The 14,978-nt window shown below is 35.1% G+C and overlaps 1 protein-coding gene across 1 annotated transcript in view; it reads right to left on the bottom strand.

Moving 5' to 3' along the window:
* LOC142465264 (uncharacterized) overlaps positions 1 to 12,811 on the bottom strand; it is an 84,487-nt gene extending 71,676 nt beyond the window's left edge. Inside the window, exon 1 of the mRNA XM_075569276.1 lies at positions 12,419 to 12,811. The gene's annotated coding sequence lies outside the window, so the exon portion shown is untranslated. The remainder of the gene's footprint in view (positions 1 to 12,418) is intronic.
* Between the last annotated feature and the right edge of the window lie 2,167 nt (positions 12,812 to 14,978).

Raw genomic sequence — 14,978 nt, 5'->3', positions numbered from 1 at the left:
TTAATGAATAGTTATCTGTAATTTAATAAACTTTAAGTGTTCATTTTAAATACAAATCTCACTGCACTAGATTGGAGGATCCCTAGATCTTGGTTGCATGTTCAGTATAAATCCCCCCTTTGTTAATGTGTGGAAGGAGACATTAGTGGTTCATTCTATGCATAAATGATTGTTATCTCCTTAATAACAAAGCAACGGGTTGCAGGTTTCCCTGATATTAGAGAGTTATTAAACAAAAATGTGACTTTTCTTAATAGTGACTACTTTTGTTGATGTAAGGAGTATTTGCACCTCTTACACTCTAAGGTGACAACTCATTAAGCCCTGATAAGGTCTGGTAAGTGTTGAAGTTCATACAACTGCAAAGCCATAAACAACCAACAAAGACTATTGGGAAGCGCAGAATAACCACTATCTCCTTTCACACTATAACAAAGGGGAAATGCAACCAAATTCTTGGGCAAACCTTCAATCTAATACAATGAGATGTGATTTTATTTAAAATAAACACAACATTTTCATTAAATTACAGATTAATTTATATATTTATAACAAATTAACAGCACTTGTATATTCTTGTTTTTACTTTCATAATTTAAATAGATTCAGAATGTACTTAGAAGTGTTTTATTTGACTATTCTGTAGTCAGTTTAAAATAAATAGATATTGCATTGTAATGTTTTGACAAATTCCATATCATACAGTTTGCATCAGTTTATAGTAAAGTATCATTTACTTATAATAAAAACACACTTACTCTGACACATACACACAGACACACACTTACTCTGACACATACACACAGACACACACTTACTCTGACACATACACACAGACACATACTTACTCTGACACATACACACAGACACACACTTACTCTGACACATACACACAGACACATACTTACTCTGTCACATACACACAGACACACACACTTACTCTGACACATACACACAGACACACACTTACTCTGACACATACACACAGACACACACTTACTCTGACACATACACACTGACCAGTGTATTACTGCTGGGATGCGCTATGTACATGAATAGTGCTATATAAATAAAGATATCCATACAGACATACACACTGACACATACACACAGACACACTGACACTGACACCTCTCTCTCACTTTGACTGCAGCCGGCACTCGCGAGCTGTTGCTTGATACTTTCTCTTCCTTCTGTCAGACAAAAGTTGACGCGACTTCCAGTTCTGGCAGGGAGAGGAAGCATAGCTGTGACCGGGCGGCTGCTGCTGCTGTGTGTGGGAGCCGCCAGGTCACTGCTATGTGGGGTTACCGCTGGGTCTGGGGCAGCTGGGAGAGTTGTCCCAGCGCTACCTCCCTGTAAGGTGACAATTAAGTATGAATTAATACATTTATAACAAATTAACAGCACTTTTATATTCTTGTTTTTTTACTTTTCATAGTTTAAATAGATTCAAAATGTATGTAGAAGTGTGTTATTTGACTATTCTGTAGTTAGTTTAAAATAAATAGATATTGCATTATAATGTTTTTACAAATTACATACTGGTATCATACGTTTTACATTAGTTTATATTGAAGTATCATTTACTTATAATACAAATTGATACACTCAAATTAAAAATGTTTGCTTTAGCAAATGCCAACAGTGTCACTGCTATGTGGGGTTACCGCCGGGTCTGGGGCAGCTGGGAGAGTTGTCCCAGCTCTACCTCCCTGGCGGCCTCGGACACCCGGTTGAAAATCACTGAATTAGACAGTTGAAGAGAATGTGGATTATTAACAGTTACAGTTCCTATTAAATAACGAGGCAACTATGATAAATAAAAATAATTGTGAAGACATTGTAACATAAAAAAAATAGTTGGAGAATACAGGCATCAGTCCCGCCACGTCTCACATGCTAAGGCTAAGGCCCCGCTCCCAGAGTCAGCGCACCCGCACTGCTGACAGGCGGTGCGCTGAGATACACAGACCGCGATATGCGGTCTGTAGGGAGCGTGAGCCGGAGCGGGAGGTGGGCGGGTGGTGGGCGGTTTGACAGGGAGGGGGGGCGTGGCTTGAGCGGAGGGACCCGCTACTCTCCCCCCCCTCCCTCCACGGACTCGGGCTGGAGCTGGAAAGTAAGTTTAAACACACACACGCAGGCACTCATTCATACACACACACACACAGGCAGGCACTCACGCACTCATACACACACACGCGCGCACACACAGGCAGGCACTCACGCACTCATACACACACACACACACAGACAGAGGCAGGCACTCACGCACTCGGGCACACACATACACACACAGACACGCACGCACGCACTCAGACACACACACAGAGAGGCACTCACCTGCTTTCACTCCACACTCCTCCCTGCTCCCCGAAGCCTCTCCTCCTCCCGAAGCCTCCCCTCCCCATTGGCTCACAGCCACACACGTCACGCGTCAATGCTAGGAAACACCATTCTCTGGTGTCTCCAGCGGCTGACGCGCCACAGCGTGTAGTCAGCTGTGCAGCCAGTGGGGACCGGGACCGGCTCGCGAGGATTCCCCTGCTGGTGGGGAACTCGCTACATTGCCGCCCGCGCCAACGAGAGCAGCGGGACCGAGGCCTAAGCGAGCACTTTACACTTTGTGCTAATTCTACATGTTTTTTGTGGTTTGGCAGTGGTGGCTGCTTCACTTCGGCAGGGCAAGTCCTGCTGGGATGGTGGAGTGTTGAGTCCCAGTTGCATTATTAGAAATAGCTCAGGGGATGTGGATGATTGGGTGTGAATGAGAGTAGAAGGATCAGGCCCCGGTAAACGCACACACTGTCACAGCTGTGTACAGCCTCCATAACTCCTCCTCTTAACAAATTGTAGACAGGAATTGAATGAAACTACGTGAAAATACAGTCACTTTTACTTTGGTGCGCCGCAAAGGGAGCTTTCTCTCAAGTGCTCGTCTGTACTCACTTTCACATACAGTAGAAAGGAATTGAATTAGTTATTTTTCAACTGATTTTAGACTTGTGCAAACAGGACTCTTCCTGGTTCAATTCTGAGAAAGGGGGAGGATAATGGAATTAACTGTAGCAAATGTATTACATTTAACATGTCAATCTAAATATTCCAAATAATCAATTCTCACAAAAATGTTGCAAAAATATTGAACATTAAACATAATATAAATTTATATTAAAATAAAGAAAAGGCTCTGTGTCAGTCGGGAAAAGTTATTCATACATACTTATGAAGATTAATGGTTTCTCTTGTGTATGTGCATTTAGCTCATGTTCTGATATTGATATCATTGAGATTTTTTATGACACATTAATCTATTTAGATATCAATCTTTACTTTAAAGAAACAAATATCAAGATCCTAAATTTGAGTCTTCAAAGACAGCATTTTAATTATTGTATGCATAATTAGAAGTGTGATACTATAATAATATAATTTTGGCAAGAAATTATAACTTGCCACTAAACACATGGAGCAAATATATATTTCACATAACCATATACTGTATAGTTTGTCTTGTTCATTGTGTTTTTTTTATATATTTTAACCTGCTATTAGTTCATGTTCAGAGTTCAATATATTGCAACATTCTTGTAGTTACTGATTATTTTGAACAAGTTGCTATATTGACATGCCCAATTATTGCATTTCCTAAATCAATGCCATTATCCATTTAGTTTTCTTTATTGAATTAGGAAGATCGCTCTTTGTTGAAATCTAAAATCAGTTGTAATATAACTTACAAGAAGCCACTATCAAGATCTTAAAAATTTGGATTTTCAAATACAGCATAGTAATTATTGTATACAACATTTAAAGTATGATACTATAATACTGTAATCATAGCAAATAAATTATAACTTGCCACTCAACACATGGAGCACATATAATTCAGATAACATGTATTTATAGTTATGCTAAACTTGCAGAAATGATTGTTATCTCCTTAATGACAAAGCAACGGGTTGCAGGTTTCCCTAATATTAGATAGTTCTAAAACAAAAATGTGACTTTTCTTAATATTGACTACTTTTGTTGATGTAAGGATTATTTGCACCTCTTACACTCTAAGGTGACAATTCATTAAGCCCTGATAAGCTCTGGTAAGTGTTGAAGTTCATACAAGTGCAAAGCCATAAACAATCAACAAAGACTATTGGGAAGCGCAGAATAACCACTGTCTCCTTTCACACAATAACAAAGGGGAAATGCTATTGAACATGTAACCAAATTCTTGGGCAAACCTTCAGTCTAATACAATGAGATGTGATTTTATTTAAATAAACACATAATTTTCATTAAATTACAGATGAATTTATATATTTATAACAAATTAACAGCACTTGTATATTCTTGTTTTTTTACTTTTCATAATTTAAATAAATTCAGAATGTACTTAGAAGTGTGTTATTTGACTATCCTGCAGTCAGTTTAAAATAAACAGATATTGCACTGTAATGTTTTGACAAATTCCATATCATACAGTTTGCATCAGTTTATATTGAAGTATCATTTACTTATATTAAAAATGTTTGCTTTGGCAAATGTCTAAAGAGACTATTTGCTACAATCAATATCACTAACAAGCTTCAGTAAAGTCATCATGACACATGATACAGTGATGTCATTTAAATGTATAAGTAGAATATCTGGAACACCTTCCCCTACTGATTACAAACATGAAAACTTTTGTTCAAGGTTTAAAGCTTAAAAGCTATTTAATTAGACCAGTGGGTTACCTTTACTTTGGTAACAAACTGGAGAAGAAAAAGAACCCCACTATGTTAGCACACACACACTGAACTTGGATGATGTATGAATCAATTAAAAGTATACTTTATTAGGAACAGCTGATAAAACAAAGGGCTTTAAAATAAAAAATATAACAATGGCACGTGTGGAACCAACAGGAGTGAGTTGACTCCGGTTAGGGAAAAATAATCCCTCTTACAGTGTATGAATATTAAACATTGCATCAGTTTATAGAAAATTATCATTAACTTATAATAAAAATTGATACACAAATTAAAAATGTTTGCATTTCTTGTTTACTGTATTAGCAAATGCCAACAGGGTAAACAAAACAGAGTATTTGCTATAATCAACATCACTAAGAAGCATATACTACACTCCCCCCTTTGGGGGAGATTAAACATGCTCAACAAAGGACAAATGTTCTGGATCTTTAGTTTAGACACATTACACCCTGCTGGTATAAATGTATATTGGGAGTTTTTATAACTGGAATGGGTCTTGGCAAATACATATGTGGTTTATTTACATTACAGAACAGTGCTTTTAATATTATACAACCTTATTTAATTCATTGGCTTGTGAAGAATCCCTCTACTTGTTTTTATCTAATAATGATTGTCACAGTAGGGGTAGCCACTAATGAGTAAATGTGTCACATATATACTGTATATATATATATAGCCTGATATAATAAAGGAGAAGCCCGGCTGACAACCCCAATACCGTGTGTAATGGCCACCTCTGCAAGGCTTATTTAGGACAATGTATAGGTTTTTCTTTGAGTAACTCCTATAAATGCAGCTTTTTGATCTATGTAATTATTTCTATGCCATGTTTGATCCCTTCCTATCATATAGGGAGTTATTTACCCCAGGTTCACTGTGTCACCTATTTAGTATCAACAACTTTAAGGGGTTCCCTTTTTGACAGTTTGGTTACTGAACACACGTCGTTACATGTGGTATCTATTTGTCATTGATTATTTTTGAAATGTCATATAATCCTTCGGCAATGTCACATAATCTTTATGTAATCTTTGGTCTATTTACAATGAATAATTTATCGATTACAGCATTTTGTTCATATTAAATTTCATAGCTTTATAGGATTGTCAGCATTCCTTAAATTGTTTGCGGTGCAACAGATTTCATATATATTGTTATATGTTGCAACATTTTTTTAGAGCTACCTAGGATGTTTTTTCTACATACACACAACACACACACTATATATATATATATATATATATATATATATATATATATATATATAAATAACACATTATGTTGCCTAACTGTCTTATCTGGACAGGTTTATAATAAACATGATGTTTATTGGTGTTTCATAGATATTCTAAGTGTATTTTACATATAATTTACATATCATTTTTACACACAACACTTGATGTGAATGATTATGTATGCGTTATCCATCTTCTACACGTAGTTGTTTATATTACAACTTTATTTTTCATTATAGTTTCTGTACAACTTTATTTGCTGGTTTTATTTGTTCTTCCTATTTTATAATGTTCTGCATTGTAGCTTTGTAATCATAGATTTTTTTTCTAATTGTTCACAATGTTTCACTTGGGTTAATTGTGGGTCTATTATGGTGTTATAAAGACTTTGTTGCTACATTGTCTTCGTAGTTACTGATTATTTTGAACAATTTGCTATATTGACATGCCCAATTATTGCATTTCCTAAATCAATGCCATTATCCATTTAGTTTTCTTTATTGAATTAGGAAGATCGCTCTTTGTTGAAATCTAAAATCAGTTGTAATATAACTTACAAGAAGCCACTATTAAGGTCTTAAAAATTTGGATTTTCAAATACAGCATAGTAATTATTGTATACAACATTTGAAGTATGATACTATAATACTGTAATCATAGCAAATAATTATAACTTGCCACTCAACACATGGAACACATATAATTCAGATAACATGTATTTATAGTTATGCTAAACTTGCAGAAATGATTGTTATCTCCTTAATGACAAAGCAACGGGTTGCAGGTTTCCCTAATATTAGATAGTTCTAAAACAAAAATGTGACTTTTCTTAATAGTGACTACTTTTGTTGATGTAAGGATTATTTGCACCTCTTACACTCTAAGGTGACAATTCATTAAGCCCTGATAAGCTCTGGTAAGTGTTGAAGTTCATACAAGTGCAAAGCCATAAACAATCAACAAAGACTATTGGGAAGCGCAGAATAACCACTGTCTCCTTTCACACAATAACAAAGGGGAAATGCTATTGAACATGTAACCAAATTCTTGGGCAAACCTTCAGTCTAATACAATGAGATGTGATTTTATTTAAAATAAACACATAATTTTCATTAAATTACAGATGAATTTATATATTTATAACAAATTAACAGCACTTGTATATTCTTGTTTTTTTACTTTTCATAATTTAAATAAATTCAGAATGTACTTAGAAGTGTGTTATTTGACTATCCTGCAGTCAGTTTAAAATAAACAGATATTGCACTGTAATGTTTTGACAAATTCCATATCATACGGTTTGCATCAGTTTATATTGAAGTATCATTTACTTATATTAAAAATGTTTGCTTTGGCAAATGTCTAAAGAGACTATTTGCTACAATCAATATCACTAACAAGCTTCAGTAAAGTCATCATGACACATGACACAGTGATGTCATTTAAATGTATAAGTAGAATATCTGGAACACCTTCCCCTACTGATTACAAACATGAAAACTTTTGTTCAAGGTTTAAAGCTTAAAAGCTATTTAATTAGACCAGTGGGTTACCTTTACTTTGGTAACAAACTGGAGAAGAAAAAGAACCCCACTATGTTAGCACACACACACTGAACTTGGATGATGTATGAATCAATTAAAAGTATACTTTATTAGGAACAGCTGATAAAACAAAGGGCTTTAAAATAAAAAATATAACAATGGCATGTGTGGAACCAATAGGAGTGAGTTGACTCCAGTTAGGGAAAAATAATCCCTCTTACAGTGTATGAATATTAAACATTGCATCAGTTTATAGAAAATTATCATTAACTTATAATAAAAATTGATACACAAATTAAAAATGTTTGCATTTCTTGTTTACTGTATTAGCAAATGCCAACAGGGTAAACAAAACAGAGTATTTGCTATAATCAACATCACTAAGAAGCATATACTACACTCCCCCCTTTGGGGGAGATTAAACATGCTCAACAAAGGACAAATGTTCTGGATCTTTAGTTTAGACACATTACACCCTGCTGGTATAAATGTATATTGGGAGTTTTTATAACTGGAATGGGTCTTGGCAAATACATATGTGGTTTATTTACATTACAGAACAGTGCTTTTAATATTATACAACCTTATTTAATTCATTGGCTTGTGAAGAATCCCTCTACTTGTTTTTATCTAATAATGATTGTCACAGTAGGGGTAGCCACTAATGAGTAAATGTGTCACATATATACTGTATATATATATATAGCCTGATATAATAAAGGAGAAGCCCGGCTGACAACCCCAATACCGTGTGTAATGGCCACCTCTGCAAGGCTTATTTAGGACAATGTATAGGTTTTTCTTTGTGTAACTCCTATAAATGCAGCTTTTTGATCTATGTAATTATTTCTATGCCATGTTTGATCCCTTCCTATCATATAGGGAGTTATTTACCCCAGGTTCATTGTGTCACCTATTTAGTATCAACAACTTTAAGGGGGTTCCCTTTTTGACAGTTTGGTTACTGAACACACGTCGTTACATGTGGTATCTATTTGTCATTGATTATTTTTGAAATGTCATATAATCCTTCGGCAATGTCACATAATCTTTATGTAATCTTTGGTCTATTTACAATGAATAATTTATCGATTACAGCATTTTGTTCATATTAAATTTCATAGCTTTATAGGATTGTCAGCATTCCTTAAATTGTTTGCGGTGCAACAGATTTCATATATATTGTTATATGTTGCAACATTTTTTTAGAGCTACCTAGGATGTTTTTTCTACATACACACAACACACACACTATATATATATATATATATATATATATATATATATATATATAAATAACACATTATGTTGCCTAACTGTCTTATCTGGACAGGTTTATAATAAACATGATGTTTATTGGTGTTTCATAGATATTCTAAGTGTATTTTACATATAATTTACATATCATTTTTACACACAACACTTGATGTGAATGATTATGTATGCGTTATCCATCTTCTACACGTAGTTGTTTATATTACAACTTTATTTTTCATTATAGTTTCTGTACAACTTTATTTGCTGGTTTTATTTGTTCTTCCTATTTTATAATGTTCTGCATTGTAGCTTTGTAATCATAGATTTTTTTTCTAATTGTTCACAATGTTTCACTTGGGTTAATTGTGGGTCTATTATGGTGTTATAAAGACTTTGTTGCTACATTGTCTTCGTAGTTACTGATTATTTTGAACAATTTGCTATATTGACATGCCCAATTATTGCATTTCCTAAATCAATGCCATTATCCATTTAGTTTTCTTTATTGAATTAGGAAGATCGCTCTTTGTTGAAATCTAAAATCAGTTGTAATATAACTTACAAGAAGCCACTATCAAGGTCTTAAAAATTTGGATTTTCAAATACAGCATAGTAATTATTGTATACAACATTTGAAGTATGATACTATAATACTGTAATCATAGCAAATAATTATAACTTGCCACTCAACACATGGAACACATATAATTCAGATAACATGTATTTATAGTTATGCTAAACTTGCAGAAATGATTGTTATCTCCTTAATGACAAAGCAACGGGTTGCAGGTTTCCCTAATATTAGATAGTTCTAAAACAAAAATGTGACTTTTCTTAATAGTGACTACTTTTGTTGATGTAAGGATTATTTGCACCTCTTACACTCTAAGGTGACAATTCATTAAGCCCTGATAAGCTCTGGTAAGTGTTGAAGTTCATACAAGTGCAAAGCCATAAACAATCAACAAAGACTATTGGGAAGCGCAGAATAACCACTGTCTCCTTTCACACAATAACAAAGGGGAAATGCTATTGAACATGTAACCAAATTCTTGGGCAAACCTTCAGTCTAATACAATGAGATGTGATTTTATTTAAAATAAACACATAATTTTCATTAAATTACAGATGAATTTATATATTTATAACAAATTAACAGCACTTGTATATTCTTGTTTTTTTACTTTTCATAATTTAAATAAATTCAGAATGTACTTAGAAGTGTGTTATTTGACTATCCTGCAGTCAGTTTAAAATAAACAGATATTGCACTGTAATGTTTTGACAAATTCCATATCATACGGTTTGCATCAGTTTATATTGAAGTATCATTTACTTATATTAAAAATGTTTGCTTTGGCAAATGTCTAAAGAGACTATTTGCTACAATCAATATCACTAACAAGCTTCAGTAAAGTCATTATATCAATCAGTGATGTCATTTAAATGTATAAGTAGAATATCTAGAACGCCTTCCCCTACTGATTACAAACACGAAAACTTTTGTTCAAGGTTTAAAGCTTAAAAGCTATTTAATTAGACCAGTGGGTTACCTTTACTTTGGTAACAAACTGGAGAAGAAAAAGAACCCCACTATGTTAGCACACTCACACTGAACTTGGATGATGTATGAATCAATTAAAAGTATACTTTATTAGGAACAGCTGATAAAACAAAGGGCTTTAAAATAAAAAATATAACAATGGCATGTGTGGAACCAATAGGAGTGAGTTGACTCCAGTTAGGGGAAAATAACCCCTCTTACAGTGTATGAATATTAATCATTGCATCAGTTTATAGAAAATTATCATTAACTTATAATAAAAATTGATACACAAATTAAAAATGTTTGCATTTCTTGTTTACTGTATTAGCAAATGCCAACAGGGTAAACAAAACAGAGTATTTGCTATAATCAACATCACTAAGAAGCATATACTACACTCCCCCCTTTGGGGGAGATTAAACATGCTCAACAAAGGACAAATGTTCTGGATCTTTAGTTTAGACACATTACACCCTGCTGGTATAAATGTATATTGGTAGTTTTTATAACTGGAATGGGTCTTGGCAAATACATATGTGGTTTATTTACATTACAGAACAGTGCTTTTAATATTATACAACCTTATTTAATTCATTGGCTTGTGAAGAATCCCTCTACTTGTTTTTATCTAATAATGATTGTCACAGTAGGGGTAGCCACTAATGAGTAAATGTGTCACATATATACTGTATATATATATATAGCCTGATATAATAAAGGAGAAGCCCGGCTGACAACCCCAATACCGTGTGTAATGGCCACCTCTGCAAGGCTTATTTAGGACAATGTATAGGTTTTTCTTTGTGTAACTCCTATAAATGCAGCTTTTTGATCTATGTAATTATTTCTATGCCATGTTTGATCCCTTCCTATCATATAGGGAGTTATTTACCCCAGGTTCATTGTGTCACCTATTTAGTATCAACAACTTTAAGGGGTTTCCCTTTTTGACAGTTTGGTTACTGAACACACGTCGTTACATGTGGTATCTATTTGTCATTGATTATTTTTGAAATGTCATATAATCCTTCGGCAATGTCACATAATCTTTATGTAATCTTTGGTCTATTTACAATGAATAATTTATCGATTACAGCATTTTGTTCATATTAAATTTCATAGCTTTATAGGATTGTCAGCATTCCTTAAATTGTTTGCGGTGCAACAGATTTCATATATATTGTTATATGTTGCAACATTTTTTTAGAGCTACCTAGGATGTTTTTTCTACATACACACACACACACACACACATATATATATGGAAACACAAAAAAGAAAACCTCTAAATTAGCACTCAGACAAATGTTTGCAAAGAATAAAAGGGGTACTTTAATTAAATTAGAAAAAAATAACAGACATACAAACAACTAACTGGAGAGCCTGCCTGACTAATGAATAATGAAAAAACCAATGGACAAAGAAAAACAGAAAAACATAGAATGCAACATATAATAATGGACCCAAAAAGATATAATGCCCTTATGAAACTAGCTTACTGTGGGAACAGAAGTTCCCACAATAAGGCAATATGGACCGGCCGGTCACCACATGTATAAGAAACTATAGAGCATCACAGGTCTACATATATATGCATGAAAAAATTCTTACAGAAAATAACATGAGTGTTATGCTGATAGCAGTAAAGAATATCACTAGCAAGGTGTAAACCTATTGCAACTCAGGTAATGCTAGGGCAAAGGAGACATAAAGGTATGTATATTTAGTGACCCAAATACATATATTAGAGCAGATGGGAAACAAAAACAGGGAGGGATATAATAACCCAAGATACTCAGCTCCTTGATGTAAAGATACTGCATACATAAATCAGCACAGCACAGTCCACTGGAAAAGTCCAAAAATATAGGACTTAGTTGGTTGTCCAAAATAGGGCAGAGGCAGGCAGGATCAACAGCAGCAAAAATTAAAATTAGCCCACTAACGCGTTTCGGCAACTAAGCCTTCCTCACGAGTGGTACTAAGGCTATGTGGCAGGGGCATTTAAATAGTAAGCAGACAATTGCAAAATTCGCGCCAAAAAACACATAAAGCACATATAATCAATTTCATTACTTGATACAAGCTCCTAATTAGTGTCAGCGGTGTTCCGGCAGCTGTATTGAAAGGTGTATTAGTGCTGGGATAATCCCAGTATCCACTTCCTGAAGCGAGGTGTCCTATCAAACTCTCGCGAGAGTTGTGCACCAAGCTCCACACATGGGCACTTGTAATATAGCTGTTGCGCCCGCCATCTTTGTTGTGGTCATAGGATTTTGCCATTAGTGACATCATTATCATGAGTGAACAGTCTCACGAGACTTATCCCTTGCATCCCGCACATGTGCAGTGTAAATTGCCCTGTTACGGCGGCCATTTTTGAAAGGGTAAGGTAGCCCTCAGAGGAGTTCTATTCCTCATTGAACAGTAGCGTAGGGGCAAGTTCTCGCGCATGGGCAGCACATGTTAAGGTGCCCAGACACCTTGTTCAAAGTGTCACAGCAAGAAGATTTAACCACTTTAGATAGCATATATCTAAATCTATAAATCTATCAATCTAAATCTATAGATATATATATATAAAAATAACACATTATGTTGCCTAACTGTCTTATCTGGACAGGTTTATAATAAACATGATGTTTATTGATGTTTCATAGATATTCTAAGTGTATTTTACATATAATTTACATATCATTTTTACACACAACACTTGATGTGAATGATTATGTATGCGTTATCCATCTTCTACACGTAGTTGTTTATATTACAACTTTATTTTTCATTATAGTTTCTGTACAACTTTATTTGCTGGTTTTATTTGTTCTTCCTATTTTTTTAGTGTTCTGCATTGTAGCTTTGTAATCATAGATTTTTTTTCTAATTGTTCACAATGTTTCACTTGGGTTAATTGTGGTTCTATTATGGTGTTATAAAGACTTTGTTGCTACATTGTCTTCGCATATTCTTATACAGTCACCATTACAGCACTAGCATTGTGACCAATATGTGTTTTAAACACGTACGTGAAGTTGTTAACCCTTAATATGTTGGTCTCCGGGCGGACCCAGTAGTTCTGAGCTATGGGCTTCCGTCGTCATTCACCTGATCCTAGACAATCAGAGAGATCAGGTGAGGGTGGTGCAAACTACCTTCCAATCGTGAGATGCTATTTAAGATTTGTTTTTTCAGAGCTCAGATCACTCGTTGACAAAGCGCCTCCATGGCAAGAAAGGCGTCAGAGGACCTATCCTGTTTGTCTGTCGATTTTTTGGCTGTTAAATCCTATTTAATAAATAATTTTACCTGCCTCCAGCCCTTCATCCTTTTTGCTGTGCTTGGCCTCTTTCACCACGATATTTTCAAACATCCGACTTGGATTGCTCTAGCATGCTGCTGATTTATTCTATCCTCAGCCAGTGTGGTCACGGTATTTCCATTCACCAGAATGGAGTAATGGGAGGTGACCTATGCACCCCTTGGGTGTTGGCCCCATCATTATAGGGCCCATTCTCAAGCACCTGAGGTCACGATTCTTCCACCCCTTGTCATCCTCTGCACAGAACATCAGGTGAGTTGGTATATCCCACATACAAACTGGACTCAATAGACGGACTATAGATGTATCTTATCACTATGTATTGCTCATGGTTCTGTGTCACGATGGACCCAGCTTATTACGACTTTTAGTTACCGGGATCATTGATTGAGCAAGCAGAGAGATAAAAATAAATTGTGTTTATTCACCTAATGAACGCACACAACTATATTACACAAAAATACAGTAAAAAGAAACACTTACTTTAGAAACTGGGAAAACAAAACTAATCTTTCTTAATAGCAAACACACAGCAAAATATTCCAGGCCACTTTTCATTCCTGTGGCCTCTTGCTGGTGAATTCCGGTAACTTATCCTCTGAGAAATTTAGACGATTTACTCCAGAGGTGGAACTTCTCCAATGGGAATGAATCTCAGGTGAATCACACAAGATGGAACTGATGGACTCATGAAATACTTAGATGGATCTCTTAGAACTGATGCATCTTGAGCGGAGTTAAAATCTGTGATGGTGATAAAACTCCTCTTCACCTCCACCCCCTCCTTCTTGATGTTACAGCAGAGAACCACTTCCCCATGGCCTGCACCATCTTATAATACCACCTGGCTAAACCCCCTTTGCTCAGTGACAGAATATCTGGTTATAGTCAAAGAATCCCCTTTGAAGCTCTAACTTTTTGTATACATCCTGGAGGGCATCTCCCCAGGGTCCCTTAAAAGCCAGGCCTTCGGAATGGTGGGCCATAAACTAGCAGGGTGAATCTTTTAATGTTTTCTGTCCCCTGCCTGTCATGTAAATCCCCCCACCTCATATAACTGTAACCTACACAAGAGCCATGCCCGTTTATGCATTTACACCCATGGTACTATTAATAAAATCATAACAGTCTACATGTCTCTCTCCTAAACTTTTGCATACAACAAATTAGAACATTAGGACATTCCTTCAAACATATCAAGCTTGGGGGATGGTTAAAACACCCATTCTCTTTCCCTTATTCAAAAACATTGTTACCATACTTCATACATTATATGATTTTCCCCCTGAACCCTATTTTAATCAAACAAACCTCTGT

The sequence above is a fragment of the Ascaphus truei genome, chromosome 13 (assembly GCF_040206685.1).
Source record: "Ascaphus truei isolate aAscTru1 chromosome 13, aAscTru1.hap1, whole genome shotgun sequence".
Taxonomy (NCBI): domain Eukaryota; kingdom Metazoa; phylum Chordata; class Amphibia; order Anura; family Ascaphidae; genus Ascaphus; species Ascaphus truei.
This window is presented reverse-complemented; position numbering and strand designations above follow the sequence as displayed.